The 17,182-nt window shown below is 53.6% G+C and overlaps 1 long non-coding RNA gene across 1 annotated transcript in view; it reads left to right on the top strand.

Moving 5' to 3' along the window:
• Nucleotides 1-270: 270 nt before the first annotated feature.
• The window catches only part of LOC136582640 (uncharacterized), a 65,266-nt gene continuing 48,354 nt past the window's right edge, over nt 271-17,182 (top strand). The window contains exon 1 of the long non-coding RNA XR_010787205.1: nt 271-478. This is a non-coding gene — a long non-coding RNA (uncharacterized lncRNA). The remainder of the gene's footprint in view (nt 479-17,182) is intronic.

Below are 17,182 nucleotides of genomic sequence, written 5' to 3'. Positions count from 1 at the left end.
CTACTGATGAACGAGAACTTGTACTACACCTCCTATCACTCATCCCACTGATGAACATTACGGGCTGATAAAAGAGAGTAACAGGCTGCACTCAGCTCTGGTGTACACACAGCTGACGCAGCGTCTCTTTGCCTGCACACCACTGAGGTCACAAACAGAACCAACCACTGCTATTGGGGCACACGTGTCATGTGACTGCAGGAAGGAGGGGGTGCCTCATGCGTAGCAGAGCTGGAGGCCGAGGCGGCTCCCACATCGGGTTACCCGTCTCGTACCTGCACGCCGAGGGAGGACATGCTGGACAATATCAATGAGTGAGGCCGCTTATGCTGACGCCGTCCTCCTCGATCAGTAGCAGTGCGAAAGTGCAGCCACGCCCTCCTCCACCTTAGCGAGGGCGGAGCCTACGCGTCACCCGGGGAGAGCAGCACGTAACTCCTGTGCGGGACGGGAGAAAGCAAAAGGCGCGAAGACGGAGGTGAGAAAGAAAACTGAGAGGAAGAACGGACCAGCAGGAGAGATGGAGGACTTAGGGAGTTAGTGGAAGCGAGGAGGGACAGAGAACATGAAGAGGCAGAGGGCTGAGAGCAGGGACAGAGAGCAGGAAGAGGCAGAGGGCTGAGAGGAGGGACAGAGAGCAGGAAGAGGCAGAGGGCTGAGAGGAGGGACAGAGAGCAGGAAGAGGCAGAGGGCTGAGAGCAGGGACAGAGAGCAGGAAGAGGCAGAGGGCTGAGAGGAGGGACAGAGAGCAGGAAGAGGCAGAGGGCTGAGAGGAGGGACAGAGAGCAGGAAGAGACAGTGAGCTGAGAGGAGGGAAGAGACAGCTGGCTAAGAGGAGGGACAGAGAACGGGAAGAGACAGCGGGCTGAGAGGAGGGACAGAGAACATGAAGAGGCGGAGGGACAGAGAACATGAACATGAAGAGGCAGAGGGCTGAAAGGAGGGACAGAGAACATGAAGAGGCAGAGGGCTGAGAGGAGGGACAGAGAACATGAAGGGGCAGAGGGCTGAGAGGAGGGACAGAGAACATGAAGAGGCAGCGGGCTGAGAGGAGGGACAGAGAACATGAAGAGGCAGAGGGCTGAGAGGAGGGACAGAGAACATGAAGAGGCAGAGGGCTGAGAGGAGGGACAGAGAACATGAAGAGACAGCGGGCTGAGAGGAGGGACAGAGAACGGGAAGAGACAGCGAGCTGAGAGGAGGGAAGAGACAGCGGGCTAAGAGGAGGGACAGAGAACGGGAAGAGACAGCGGGCTGAGAGGAGGGACAGAGAACATGAATAGGCAGAGGGCTGCGAGAAGGGACAGAGAACATGAAGAGGCAGAGGGCTGAGAGGAGGGACAGAGAACATGAAGAGGCAGAGGGCTGAGAAGAGGGACAGAGAACATGAAGAGGCAGAGAGCTGAGAGGAGGGACAGAGAACATGAAGAGGCAGAGGGCTGAGAGGAGGGACAGAGAACATGAAGAGGCAGAGGGCTGAGAGGAGGGACAGAGAACATGAAGAGGCAACGGGCTGAGAGGAGGGACAGAGAACATGAAGAGACAGCGGGCTAAGAGGAGGGACAGAGAACGGGAAGAGACAGCGGGCTGAGAGGAGGGACAGAGAACATGAAGAGGCAGAGGGCTGAGAGGAGGGACAGAGAGCAGGAAGAGACCGGGCTGAGAGGAGAAGCAGGAAGAGACAGCGGGCTGAGAGAAGGGAAGAGACAGCGGGCTGAGAGGAGGGACAGAGAATGGGAAGAGACAGCGGGCTGAGAGCAGGGACTGAGAACATGAAGAGACAGCGGGCTGAGAGCAGGGACTGAGAACATGAAGAGACAGCGGGCTGAGAGCAGGGACTGAGAACATGAAGAGACAGCGGGCTGAGAGGAGGGACAGAGAGCAGGAAGAGACAGCGGGCTGAGAGGAGGGACAGAGAGCAGGAAGAGACAGCGGGCTGAGAGGAGGGACAGAGAACGGGAAGAGACAGCGGGCTGAGAGGAGGGACAGAGAACATGAAGAGGCAGAGGGCTGAGAGGAGGGACAGAACATGAAGAGGCAGAGGGCTGAGAGGAGGGACAGAGAACATGAAGAGACAGCGGGCTGAGAGGAGGGACAGAGAACATGAAGAGGCAGAGGGCTGAGAGGAGGGAAGAGACAGCTGGCTGAGAGGAGGGACAGAAAATGGGAAGAGACAGCGGGCTGAGAGGAGGGACAGAGAGCAGGAAGAGACAGCGGGCTGAGAGGAGGGACAGAGAGCAGGAAGAGACAGCGGGCTGAGTGGAGGGACAGAGAACGGGAAGAGACAGCGGGCTGAGAGGAGGGACAGAGAACGGGAAGAGACAGCGGGCTGAGAGGAGGGACAGAGAACGGGAAGAGACAGCGGGCTGAGAGGAGGGACAGAGAACATGAAGAGGCAGAGGGCTGAGAGGAGGGACAGAGAACATGAAGAGGCAGAGGGCTGAGAGGAGGGACAGAGAACATGAAGAGACAGCGGGCTGAGAGGAGGGACAGAGAACATGAAGAGGCAGAGGGCTGAGAGGAGGGACAGAGAACATGAAGAGGCAGAGGGCTGAGAAAAGGGACAGACAGCAGGAAGAGACAGCGGGCTGAGAGGAGGAACAGGTAGCAGGAAGAGACAGCGGGCTGAGAGAAGGGAAGAGACAGCGGGCTGAGAGGAGGGACAGAAAATGGGAAGAGACAGCGGGCTGAGAGGAGGGACAGAGAACATGAAGAGGTAGATGGTTGAGAGGAGGTACAGAGAGCAGGAAGAGACAGCGGGCTGAGAGGAGGGACAGAGAACATGAAGAGGCAGAGGGCTGAGAGGAGGGAAGAGACAGCGCGCTGAGAGGAGGGACAGAGAATGGGAAGAGACAGCGAGCTGAGAGGAGGGAAGAGACAGCGGGCTAAGAGGAGGGACAGAGAACGGGAAGAGACAGCGGGCTGAGAGGAGGGACAGAGAACATGAAGAGGCAGAGGGCTGAGAGGAGGGACAGAGAACATGAAGAGGCAGAGGGCTGAGAGAAGGGACAGAGAACATGAAGAGGCAGCGGGCTGAGAGGAGGAACAGGGAGCAGGAAGAGACAGCGGGCTGAGAGAAGGGAAGAGACAGAGGGCTGAGAGGAGGGACAGAAAATGGGAAGAGACAGCGGGCTGAGAGGAGGGACAGAGAACATGAAGAGGCAGAGGGCTGAGAGGAGGGGCAGAGAACATGAAGAGGCAGAGGGCTGAGAGGAGGGACAGAGAGCAGGAAGAGACAGCGGGCTGAGAGGAGGAACAGGGAGCAGGAAGAGACAGCGGGCTGAGAGGAGGGACAGAGAACGGGAACAGACAGCGGGCTAAGAGCAGGGACAGAGAATGGGAAGAGACAGCGGGCTGAGAGGAGGGACAGAGAACGGGAAGAGACAGCGGGCTGAGAGGAGGGACAGAGAACGGGAAGAGACAGCGGGCTGAGAGGAGGGACAGAGAACGGGAAGAGACAGCGGGCTGAGAGGAGGGACAGAGAACGGGAAGAGGCAGAGGGCTGAGAGGAGGGACAGAGAACGGAAAGAGACAGCGGGCTGAGAGGAGGGACAGAGAACGGGAAGAGACAGCGGGCTGAGAGCAGGGACAGAGAACTGGAAGAGACAGCGGGCTGAGAGCAGGGACAGAAAACGGGAAGAGACAGCGGGCTGAGAGCAGGGACAGAGAACGGGAAGAGACAGCGGGCTGAGAGCAGGGACAGAGAACGGGAAGAGACAGCGGGCTGAGAGCAGAGACAGAGAACGGGAAGAGACAGCGGGCTGAGAGGAGGGACAGAGAACGGGAAGAGACAGCGGGCTGAGAGGAGGGACAGAGAACGGGAAGAGACAGCGGGCTGAGAGGAGGGATAGAGAACGGGAAGAGACAGCGGGCTGAGAGGAGGGACAGAGAACGGGAAGAGACAGCGGGCTGAGAGGAGGGACAGAGAACGGGAAGAGACAGCGGGCTGAGAGCAGGGACAGAGAACGAGAAGAGACAGCGGGCTGAGAGGAGGGTCAGAGAAGGGGAAGAGACAGCGGGATGAGAGGAGGGACAGAGAACGGGAAGAGACAGCGGGCTGAGAGGAGGGACAGAGAACGGGAAGAGACAGCGGGCTGAGAGGAGGGACAGAGAACGGGAAGAGACAGCGGGCTGAGAGGAGGGACAGAGAACGGGCAGAGACAGCGGGCTGAGAGGAGGGACAGAGAACGGGAACAGACAGCGGGCTGAGAGCAGGGACAGAGAATGGGAAGAGACAGCGGGCTGAGAGGAGGGACAGAGAACGGGAAGAGACAGCGGGCTGAGAGGAGGGACAGAGAATGGGAACAGACAGCGGGCTAAGATCAGGGACAGAGAACGGGAAGAGACAGTGGGCTGAGAGCAGGGACAGAGAACGAGAAGAGACAGCGGGCTGAGAGGAGGGTCAGAGAAGGGGAAGAGACAGCGGGCTGAGAGGAGGGACAGAGAACGGGAAGAGACAGCGGGCTGAGAGGAGGGACAGAGAACGGGAAGAGACAGCGGGCTGAGAGGAGGGACAGAGAACGGGAAGAGACAGCGGGCTGAGAGGAGGGACAGAGAACGGGAAGAGACAGCGGGCTGAGAGGAGGGACAGAGAACGGGCAGAGACAGCGGGCTGAGAGGAGGGACAGAGAACGGGAACAGACAGCGGGCTGAGAGCAGGGACAGAGAATGGGAAGAGACAGCGGGCTGAGAGGAGGGACAGAGAACGGGAAGAGACAGCGGGCTGAGAGGAGGGACAGAGAATGGGAACAGACAGCGGGCTAAGATCAGGGACAGAGAATGGGAAGAGACAGCGGGCTGAGAGGAGGGACAGAGAACGGGAAGAGACAGCGGGCTGAGAGGAGGGACAGAGAACGGGAAGAGACAGCGGGCTGAGAGGAGGGACAGAGAACGGGAAGAGACAGCGGGCTGAGAGGAGGGACAGAGAACGGGAAGAGGCAGAGGGCTGAGAGGAGGGACAGAGAACGGAAAGAGACAGCGCGCTGAGAGGAGGGACAGAGAATGGGAAGAGACAGCGAGCTGAGAGGAGGGAAGAGACAGCGGGCTAAGAGGAGGGACAGAGAACGGGAAGAGACAGCGGGCTGAGAGGAGGGACAGAGAACATGAAGAGGCAGAGGGCTGAGAGGAGGGACAGAGAACATGAAGAGGCAGAGGGCTGAGAGAAGGGACAGAGAACATGAAGAGGCAGCGGGCTGAGAGGAGGAACAGGGAGCAGGAAGAGACAGCGGGCTGAGAGAAGGGAAGAGACAGAGGGCTGAGAGGAGGGACAGAAAATGGGAAGAGACAGCGGGCTGAGAGGAGGGACAGAGAACATGAAGAGGCAGAGGGCTGAGAGGAGGGGCAGAGAACATGAAGAGGCAGAGGGCTGAGAGGAGGGACAGAGAGCAGGAAGAGACAGCGGGCTGAGAGGAGGAACAGGGAGCAGGAAGAGACAGCGGGCTGAGAGGAGGGACAGAGAACGGGAACAGACAGCGGGCTAAGAGCAGGGACAGAGAATGGGAAGAGACAGCGGGCTGAGAGGATGGACAGAGAACGGGAAGAGACAGCGGGCTGAGAGGAGGGACAGAGAACGGGAAGAGACAGCGGGCTGAGAGGAGGGACAGAGAACGGGAAGAGACAGCGGGCTGAGAGGAGGGACAGAGAACGGGAAGAGGCAGAGGGCTGAGAGGAGGGACCGAGAACGGAAAGAGACAGAGGGCTGAGAGGACGGACAGAGATCATGAAGAGGCAGAGGGCTGAGAGGAGGGACAGAGAGCGGGAAGAGACAGCGGGCTGAGAGCAGGGACAGAGAACTGGAAGAGACAGCGGGCTGAGAGCAGGGACAGAGAACGGGAAGAGACAGCGGGCTGAGAGCAGGGACAGAGAACGGGAAGAGACAGCGGGCTGAGAGCAGGGACAGAGAACGGGAAGAGACAGCGGGCTGAGAGCAGGGACAGAGAACGGGAAGAGACAGCGGGCTGAGAGGAGGGACAGAGAACGGGAAGAGACAGCGGGCTGAGAGGAGGGACAGAGAACGGGAAGAGACAGCGGGCTGAGAGGAGGGATAGAGAACGGGAAGAGACAGCGGGCTGAGAGGAGGGACAGAGAACGGGAAGAGACAGCGGGCTGAGAGGAGGGACAGAGAACGGGAAGAGACAGCGAGCTGAGAGGAGGGAAGAGACAGCGGGCTAAGAGGAGGGACAGAGAACATGAATAGGCAGAGGGCTGCGAGAAGGGACAGAGAACATGAAGAGGCAGAGGGCTGAGAGGAGGGACAGAGAACATGAAGAGGCAGAGGGCTGAGAAGAGGGACAGAGAACATGAAGAGGCAGAGAGCTGAGAGGAGGGACAGAGAACATGAAGAGGCAGAGGGCTGAGAGGAGGGACAGAGAACATGAAGAGGCAGAGGGCTGAGAGGAGGGACAGAGAACATGAAGAGGCAACGGGCTGAGAGGAGGGACAGAGAACATGAAGAGACAGCGGGCTAAGAGGAGGGACAGAGAACGGGAAGAGACAGCGGGCTGAGAGGAGGGACAGAGAACATGAAGAGGCAGAGGGCTGAGAGGAGGGACAGAGAGCAGGAAGAGACCGGGCTGAGAGGAGAAGCAGGAAGAGACAGCGGGCTGAGAGAAGGGAAGAGACAGCGGGCTGAGAGGAGGGACAGAGAATGGGAAGAGACAGCGGGCTGAGAGCAGGGACTGAGAACATGAAGAGACAGCGGGCTGAGAGCAGGGACTGAGAACATGAAGAGACAGCGGGCTGAGAGCAGGGACTGAGAACATGAAGAGACAGCGGGCTGAGAGGAGGGACAGAGAGCAGGAAGAGACAGCGGGCTGAGAGGAGGGACAGAGAGCAGGAAGAGACAGCGGGCTGAGAGGAGGGACAGAGAACGGGAAGAGACAGCGGGCTGAGAGGAGGGACAGAGAACATGAAGAGGCAGAGGGCTGAGAGGAGGGACAGAACATGAAGAGGCAGAGGGCTGAGAGGAGGGACAGAGAACATGAAGAGACAGCGGGCTGAGAGGAGGGACAGAGAACATGAAGAGGCAGAGGGCTGAGAGGAGGGACAGAGAGCGGGAAGAGACAGCGGGCTGAGAGCAGGGACAGAGAACTGGAAGAGAGCGGGCTGAGAGCAGGGACAGAGAACGGGAAGAGACAGCGGGCTGAGAGCAGGGACAGAGAACGGGAAGAGACAGCGGGCTGAGAGCAGGGACAGAGAACGGGAAGAGACAGCGGGCTGAGAGCAGGGACAGAGAACGGGAAGAGACAGCGGGCTGAGAGCAGAGACAGAGAACGGGAAGAGACAGCGGGCTGAGAGGAGGGACAGAGAACGGGAAGAGACAGCGGGCTGAGAGGAGGGACAGAGAACGGGAAGAGACAGCGGGCTGAGAGGAGGGATAGAGAACGGGAAGAGACAGCGGGCTGAGAGGAGGGATAGAGAACGGGAAGAGACAGCGGGCTGAGAGGAGGGACAGAGAACGGGAAGAGACAGCGGGCTGAGAGGAGGGACAGAGAACGGGAAGAGACAGCGGGCTGAGAGCAGGGACAGAGAACGAGAAGAGACAGCGGGCTGAGAGGAGGGTCAGAGAAGGGGAAGAGACAGCGGGCTGAGAGGAGGGACAGAGAACGGGAAGAGACAGCGGGCTGAGAGCAGGGACAGAGAACGAGAAGAGACAGCGGGCTGAGAGGAGGGTCAGAGAAGGGGAAGAGACAGCGGGCTGAGAGGAGGGACAGAGAACGGGAAGAGACAGCGGGCTGAGAGGAGGGACAGAGAACGGGAAGAGACAGCGGGCTGAGAGGAGGGACAGAGAACGGGAAGAGACAGCGGGCTGAGAGGAGGGACAGAGAACGGGCAGAGACAGCGGGCTGAGAGGAGGGACAGAGAATGGGAAGAGACAGCGGGCTGAGAGGAGGGACAGAGAACGGGAAGAGACAGCGGGCTGAGAGGAGGGACAGAGAACGGGAAGAGACAGCGGGCTGAGAGGAGGGACAGAGAACGGGAAGAGACAGCGGGCTGAGAGGAGGGACAGAGAACGGGAAGAGACAGCGGGCTGAGAGGAGGGACAGAGAGCGGGAAGAGACAGAGGGCTGAGAGGAGGGACAGAGAACATGAAGAGGCAGAGGGCTGAGAGGAGGGACAGAGAACGGAAAGAGACAGAGGGCTGAGAGGAGGGACAGAGAACATGAAGAGGCAGAGGGCTGAGAGGAGGGACAGAGAGCGGGAAGAGACAGCGGGCTGAGAGCAGGGACAGAGAACTGGAAGACACAGCGGGCTGAGAGCAGGGACAGAGAACGGGAAGAGACAGCGGGCTGAGAGCAGGGACAGAGAACGGGAAGAGACAGCGGGCTGAGAGCAGGGACAGAGAACGGGAAGAGATAGCGGGCTGAGAGGAGGGACAGAGAACGGGAAGAGACAGCGGGCTGAGCGGAGGGACAGAGAACGGGAAGAGACAGCGGGCTGAGAGGAGGGATAGAGAACGGGAAGAGATAGCGGGCTGAGAGGAGGGACAGAGAACGGGAAGAGACAGCGGGCTGAGAGGAGGGACAGAGAACGGGAAGAGACAGCGGGCTGAGAGGAGGGACAGAGAACGGGAAGAGACAGCGGGCTGAGAGGAGGGACAGAGAACGGGAAGAGACAGCGGGCTGAGAGGAGGGACAGAGAACGGGAAGAGACAGCGGGCTGAGAGGAGGGACAGAGAACGGGAAGAGACAGCGGGCTGAGAGGAGGGTCAGAGAAGGGGAAGAGACAGCGGGCTGAGAGGAGGGACAGAGAACGGGAAGAGACAGCGGGCTGAGAGGAGGGACAGAGAACGGGAAGAGACAGCGGGCTGAGAGGAGGGACAGAGAACGGGAAGAGACAGCGGGCTGAGAGGAGGGACAGAGAACGGGAAGAGACAGCGGGCTGAGAGGAGGGATAGAGAAGGGGAAGAGACAGCGGGCTGAGAGGAGGGGGACAGAGAACGGGAAGAGACAGTGGGCTGAGAGGAGGGACAGAGAACGGGAAGAGACAACGGGCTGAGAGGAGGGACAGAGAATGGGAAGAGACAGCGGGCTGAGAGGAGGGGGATAGAGAAAGTATCCGCGCTGTCGGTGGAGCTTTTTTTCTACAGTATAAGCAAAACTCTGTCAGTTGCGTGCATCCAGAATAAAAGCCGCAGTTTATGTATAGTGAAGCGACAGAGTTTTGTTTATGTTTACTGTGTAGCTGCCCCTAGCAGGAAGTGTATCCATCATGGGGCCCGGCAGTGGGACCTGCCCCCAGTGGGAAGTGTATCCATCGGGGGCTGGCGCTGGGAGCTGCTCCTAGAGGGAACTATATCCATCGGGGAGGCCGATGGTGGGAGCTGCCCCCAGTGGGAATTGTATCCTTCAGGGGCCTGGTGGTGGGACCTGCCCCCAACGGGAAGTGTATCCATCGGGGGTCGGTGGTGGGAGCTGCCCCCAGCGGGAAGTGTATCCATCGGGGGCTGGTGGTGGGAGCTGCCCCCAGTGGGAAGTGTATCCATCGGGGGCTGGCAGTGGGAGCCGCCCCCAGCGGGAAGTGTATCCATCAAGGGGGCAGTAGTGGGAGCTGCCCCCAGTGGGAAGTGTATCCATCCGGGGCCATCACTGGGAGCTGCCCCTAGCAGGAAGTATGTCCATCATAGGGGCCTGTGGTGGGAGCTGCCCCCAGTGGAAAGTGTATCCTTCAGGGGGGCTGGCGGTGGGAGCTGCCCCCAGCGGGAAGTGTATCCTTCAGGGTGGCCGGCGGTGGGAGCTGCCCCCAGCGGGAAGTGAATCCATCAGTGGGGCCAGTGGTGGGAACTGCCCCCAGCGGGAAGTGTATCCATCAGGGGCATCGGCGATGGGACCTGCCCTCAATAGGAAGTGTATCCATCAAGGGGGCCGGCTGTAGGAGCTGCCCCCAGCGGGAAGTGTATCCATCAGGGGGCTGGCGGTGGAAGCTGCCCCTAGCGGGAAGTATATCAATCAGAGGGGGCGACGTTAGGAGCTGCCCCCAGTGGGAAGTTTGTCCATCAGGGGGGCAGCGGTGGTTTCTGCTCCAACAGGAAGTGTATCTATCTGGGGGCCGGCGGTGGGAGTTGCTCCCAGTGGGAAGTATATCCATCTGGGGGGCGGCGTTGTGTTTTATGGGACGAGTTGAATATTTCAGGGATTCCATGTAACCTGTTTGCGCCTTAATGACCAGGCCAAATTTTGGAAATCTGATATGTGTCACTTTGACATAGAATAACTCCGTTAAGGTTTTGCATATCTAAGTGATATCTAAGTTTTTTCACCACATATTGTACTTCATTTAGGCCTCCTGTCCACAGGCGGTATATCATAGCGTTATCTGCAGTGATAATCCGTACGCGGGTAACGCAATGAACACTTTCCATAGGATAACTATGGAAAACCAGCCCAATGTACACGATCGGAAAATCGCAGCGATTTTCCGCTCACGTATAAAAATTGCGGTATGCCGCAATTTACTGCGATGAACTGATAGGTTCATAGCAAAAAATCATGGTGAATTTAGCGTTCTCCCGCAGCGGAAATCTGCTGCGGAAAAACACTACCCCCATGGCCTTAGGTGGTAAAATTAGACTGATAGTATTTGTGCATATTTATTAGTAGTGCCTAAATTGGGAAAATTTGGGGAATTTTTTTCACATTTTTCAACTGTAATACCTCAAATATGTGCAAATATACTGACAGGGCAATGCCTTGATATAAATTGTACTGTATATGATAATAGCCAGAATGACTCACCTGGTGCTGAGCGGGTCTCTCAGAGTTAGAGACACCCGCTCGCACCGAAGATCCTGGAGGGCTTTACAATAGTATCTTTTCAGGTCCACAGAGATCCATGTGAGATTCAAAATGGGGAAATAGCAATCACCAGAAAAGAACACAAAAAACCATCCTGCGCTCGCGTTATGGTCCTCATGCCGGCAGAGAGGGCAAATCCAGGTTTATAGTCCAAATAGTTTTATTTTCCACAATATTCAAAATAAAATGTAATCCCTCATAAGGCGACATATAGTAGCCTTGCCACATATAACGTTATGTATGTAACGCCCTTATCAAGCATAAAAAACGACATACAATACAGCTATAAATAGTCATACCTACATACCATGTGTTTGTTGAAAAAACCCCGCAATCTAGACACCTGGTGTGCTCGGCGCGGCACTGATATCAGCCTAAGTGATTTTCATAGTCCCGTAATCCCCTGGGTACGCTCTGCGTTCCTGAAGACCAGAAGAAACACTAATCCTGTGCCGTATTCATTAAACACATGACATAGATGGCTGTGATGGGTATATCACAGCCATCTATGTACCAGGGACCAATCACTGTGATCCCTGCTAGTTACTATGCCAAAGCCACTGTGGTGTATAGTTCTACTGCGCACGCACCGCCATTTTGTTGGCGAACGTGCAGATCCGCAGAGGTGCCTGGCACTCGGGGAACATTAGGTGAGTATTTTCATCTCCCCTCATGGATTAGTAGCTGGGAGCCATGACCAGGGGTCGGATATCGCAGCTTTCCCGTGAGAGCTTCAGGTTGTCGGCTACCGCCAACAGCAGGGGACTGTCAACTCCAGAGCCCACGTGGCTTTAATCCCCAGGGAATGCAGGTTTTTACGGCCCTGGGAATTAAAGCCTACTTAGGCAAGACGTAAAAACACTATGGGATCGTCGCTAAGGGACTGAAAAACATTTAAGTGGGAAAAAATGATAAAAATTGCAACTGTACAATCTCGGCGGGCATTCGCTATTACAGCGTTCCCAATGTAGTAAAAATGCCTCGTCTTTGTTCCATGGATTAGACTGCATTCACACAAGTGAGAACCTCACGCCAGTTTTGCACCTTGCAAGACACGCAAAACTTGCATGAATATGAACTCCATTCTTTTGAATCGACTAATTCGCATGAGCGATTTTTTATTTTTTTTAATCTTTCGGCACTTTAACCCTCGGAACGCCTCACTTTTTATTTTTAATGGACACTTTAAAGACCTCGCATGGCACTCGCAGGCTGTGTGATCTGCATGTGGGAGCAATGAGATGTTTTCCAATAAAATGAATGAGAAACACTTTTGATCCTTTAGTGCGTGAAACACGTTTCTGAGGATCGCAACTTCACAAAATTATTTTTGCATGCAAGAACGCCTTGACTTCACATTTTGAGCACGATATCAAGCTGAGCCACTGCCCGTCCGCGTGGATCTGCTGTTAGTAAGATTACTGTGAAACCGAATTTCTATACTATTTTTTATGTAGTACAACCTAAAATAAAATGCGTTTTTTTTTAAATCGCTACCTGTCGACATATTTTGACCCCCATAGCCTGTTTATTTGTTTGTTAATTGGGCCGTGTGAGGAATCATTTTTTGTGCTGTAAACTTTAGTTTCTATTAATACTATTTTGGGGTATATAGGCTTAGATCACTTTTATTTATTTTTTCTTGAATACAGAGTGATCACATAAGTGCAGATTCTATCTATCTATCTATCTATCTATCTATCTATCTATCTATCTATCTATCTATCTATCTATATACATTGGGGGAAAAAAGTATTTAGTCAGTATTTACCAATTGTACAAGTTCTCCCACTTTAAAAGATGAGAGAGGCCTGTAATTGACATCATAGGTAGACCTCAACTATGAGAGACAATATGAGAAAAACACATCCAGAAAATCACATTGTCTGATTTTTAACAAATTTATTTGCAAATTATGGTGGAAAGTAAGTATTTGGTCAATAACAAAAGTTCATCTCAATGCTTTGTTATAAATCCTTTATTGGCAATGACAGAGGTCAAACGTTTTCTGTAAGTCCTCACAAGGTTGGCACACACTGTTGCTGGTATGTTGGCCCATTCCTCCATGCAGATCTCCTCAAGAGCAGTGATGTTTTGGGGCTGTCGCTGAGCAACACAGACTTTCAAATCCCTCCAAAGGTTTTCTAGAGGGTTGAGATCTGGAGACTGGCAAGGCCACTCCAGGACCTTGAAATGCTTCTTACGAAGCCACTCCTTCGTCGCCCTGGCGGTGTGCTTGGGGTCATTGTCATGCTGAAAGACCCAGCCACGTTTCATCTTCAGTGCCCTTGCTGATGGGAGGTTTGCACTCAAAATCTCACGATACATGGCCCTATTCATTCTTTCATGTATATGAATCAGTTGTCCTGGTCCCTTTGCAGAGAAACAGCCCCAAAGCATGATGTTGCCACCCCCATGCTTCACAATAGTTATGGTGTTCTTTGGCTGCAACTCAGCATTCTTTCTCCTCCAAACACGATGAGTTGTGTTTCTGCCAAACAGTTCTACTTTGGTTTCATCTGACCATATGACATTCTTCCAATACTCTTCTGGATCATCCAAATGCTCTCTAGCAAACTTCAGTCGGCCCCAGACATGTACTGGCTTAAGCAGGGGGACACGTCTGGCACTGCAGGATCTGAGTCCCTGGCGGCGTAGTGTGTTACTAATGGTAGCCTTTGTTACGTTGGTCCCAGCTCTCTGCAGGTCATTCACTAGGTTCCCCCTTGTGGTTCTGGGATTTTTGCTCACCGTTCTTGTGATCATTTTGATCCCACAGGGTGAGATCTTGTGTGGAGCCCCTGATCGAGGGAGATTATCAGTGGTTCCCACAGTTGATTTCTTCACACCAAGCTCTTTGCCTATTGCAGATTCAGTCTTCCCATTCTCGTCCTGCAGGGCCACAATTTTGTTTCTGGTGTCCTTCGACAGCTCTTTGGTCTTCACCATAGTGGAGTTTGGGGTGTGACTGCTTGAGGTTGTGGACAGGTGTCTTTTATACTAATAACAAGTTCAAACAGGTGCCATTACTACAGGTAATGAGTCCCAGCTCTCTGCAGGTCATTCACTAGGTTCCCCCTTGTGGTTCTGGGATTTTTGCTCACCGTTCTTGTGATCATTTTGACCCCACAGGGTGAGATCTTGTGTGGAGCCCCTGATCGAGGGAGATTATCAGTGGTTCCCACAGTTGATTTCTTCACACCAAGCTCTTTGCCTATTGCAGATTCAGTCTTCCCAGTCTGGTGCAGGGCCACAATTTTGTTTCTGGTGTCCTTCGACAGCTCTTTGGTCTTCACCATAGTGGAGTTTGGGGTGTGACTGCTTGAGGTTGTGGACAGGTGTCTTTTATACTAATAACAAGTTCAAACAGGTGCCATTACTACAGGTAATGAGTGGAGGACAGAGGAGCCTCTTAAAGAAGAAGTTACAGGTATGTGAGACCCAGAAATCTTGCTTGTTTGGAGGTGACCAAATACTTATTTTCCACCATAATTTGCAAATAAATTCGTTAAAAATCATGCAATGTGATTTTCTGGATGTGTTTTCTCATGTTGTCTCTCATAGTTGAGGTCTACCTGTGATGTCAAATACAGGCCTCTCTCATCTTTTTAAGAGAGAGAACTTGTACAATTGGTATCTGACTAAATACTTTTTTTCCCCACTGTATATATGACCTGCACTTATGTGATCACTCTGTATTCAAGAAAAAATAAATAAAAGTGAACTAAGCGTATGTACCCCAAAATAGTATTAATAAAAACTAAAGTTTACAGCAAAAAAAATGATTATATATATAATTTTTTTCCGGTGGCGCACACTGTGTGGAATTAATAATGTAATATGTTAATCATCTAGACTATTGCAGCAATACCACATTTTATTTTTTGATTAGATAACTTGGAAAAGTTTTTTTTTAAACTTCTACTAGCTTTTTATTTTTTTCTAATATTTTATAAAACTTGTTTTTACTCATTCTTACATTTTTTTAAAGTCCTCATGGGGGACTTAGCTTGCGCTTGTTTGATCATTAACAGGCTATCATTCAGGCATTCACATGGTCCCAGGCTGCCATGACAATGGAGCAATACACCTCCATTGCATTGCGGGGACCATTCGGAAGCCCCAAACATCGAACTTAAATTTAAAGACTCAGCTGCCCTGATTAATCGGATCCATCAGGGCAGCAGAAAATACTCACCCGCCTTGTCTGTGGTGTCCCAGGAAGAGCTGGTCCTCCCGGACCTGCTGCTGGTCTTCTGCGCATGCTCGCCAGACGATGACGTCACGTGCATGCGCAGAAGCCAGGGAGCCCGCAGCAAATTTAAAATCTCCTGGCTCCCGGCTCCTGAAGGTAGCCGGGAACCAGGAGATGTCAGCGGGGACCGCGGCGAGCGGTCTCCGGACCGCGATCGCCGCTATCCAGTGGATAGCGAAAAAGTTTAAAAAAAAGTTTAAAAAAGTCTCGGTTTCACCTCCCCTCATGGATCAGATCCATGAGGGGAGGTGAAAATACTCACCTCGGGTCCTCCACGATGTCCTGGTCTCCCGGGACCCGAGATCCCCTTCTGCGCATGCATGCCCGATGTCAATCTCATCTGGCGCGTGCACAGAGGGGCTTGAGCCCTGGAAAATTCAAAATCCCTCTGCTCCTGGCTGCCATGTGTAGCCAGGAGCAGAGGGATGTCACTGGAGACATGATCACTGTTATCCAATGGATAACAGTGATCCTTTAAAGTAAAAAAAAAGTGTAAAAATTAAAAAAGAAAAAATTTTAAAAAGTGAAAAAAAAGTTAAAAAAGCTTACGTTTCATCTCCCCCCACGAATAATATCCGTGAGGGAGGATGAAATGACGTACCTAAGGCCCCCGGATTTATCCGCGGACCTTACCCCAGCGTCTGCGCACGCGCCTGTCGCCAAAATGGCAGACACATGCGCAAAAGCAGTGGATTGCCAGGGTAATTTTAAAAACTTCCTGCTCCTGGCTACAAAACTTAGCCGAGAGCCTGAAGATTTCACGGGGAACCGCGGCGAGCGGTTCCTAATCACGTATTCGCCGCTATCCAATGAATAATGGCGATCACGTAAAAGTAAAAAAAAGGTGAAGCTTCATCTCCCCTCACCGATGCGATTGGTGAGAGCAGAATAAACTTTTTACCGGAGGCCTCCGTATTTGAACCCCGACGTGATCTTCCTCCGTGAACTTTCCCGGATTCTGCACATGCGACTGCCGGTAAAACAGCGGACACATGCGCAGGAGTCGGGGAGTCCAGGAAACTTAAAATCTCCCAGCGACCAACGGTCGCCGAGAGCCTGGAGCAGTGACCTCGTTGAGTGGTCCCCGGTCACGTGATAAAAAGGTAGCGATCTACCTTAGGCTGGTTTCACATGACCGGATAGGAATTACGGATTCTGCATGCGTCTGATCCGCGCTAATACGCGGATCAATCACATTGGATTACAAAATTCCACTCACATTAGTGGGTTGGAATTGTGTAATCCACTTGCAGGAAAAGAGAACGCAGCAGGTTCTATTTTACTGCGGATATCCGCAACATAGAGCCCATTGTGCTCCATGGTCGCGAATATACCCGCAGCCCATACGCAACTACATTGTGTACGGGCTGTGGGTACCTGTGTCATCGCTAAGCGACGGTGCGGGAAATACAAACAAAAAAAATAGGTGTACTGCGCATGACCGCCTGTGTGAGTAGGCAGTTATGCGCAGTACAATACGCGGCCGTACGCAGGGTCACAGCCGGCCTCACAGATGGGATCTGCTGCGGGCCTCCGCAAGCAGATTCCACGTCCGGCTGTGTGAGCCCGGCGTTATTCAGTCCCCTACCTGTAATATGTAATTTACAAGAAGCCCCGGGAACGCTCGCCTTCATGCAGTTCCAGGAGCAGCTTGTTGAGCGCCTTCTGTGCGAGACCGCTGCACCTCAGCAAACTTACGGAGACTCACAGAGTGACACTTTTTACACCCCATCCCTGCCGCTGAGGTCACGAAATACCCCCAAAAAGCATGAGAGGAGGGGGATACACGGTTTTATTGCCCCATGTACCCATCCCAACCAGCCTCTGTAATTACCCCTGTATTCGGAAATACCACACAGTTCACATTATTACTTTTATCTAAGATTTGGAGAATGCTGAAAAGGTTGCAGAGGGGGGGGGGGGGGGGGGGGGAGGGAGGAGAATTTTGTTAACATGTCCATTTTTTTTTATTCCGTACACGTGCGCGATGAGGCCTGGAATTTATTCAGTTGTGCCCTGCAATCCAACGGGTGTTCCCTCCATTACAGGCCTTGCCATGTTTCCTGTAAGTAAATTAGGGCCAAAATGGGTATGTTTCTGAACACATGACAAACGGGGGTATACATTTTGGGGT

Source organism: Eleutherodactylus coqui, chromosome 11 (genome assembly GCF_035609145.1).
Source record: "Eleutherodactylus coqui strain aEleCoq1 chromosome 11, aEleCoq1.hap1, whole genome shotgun sequence".
Classification (NCBI taxonomy): Eukaryota; Metazoa; Chordata; class Amphibia; order Anura; family Eleutherodactylidae; genus Eleutherodactylus; species Eleutherodactylus coqui.
This window is presented reverse-complemented; position numbering and strand designations above follow the sequence as displayed.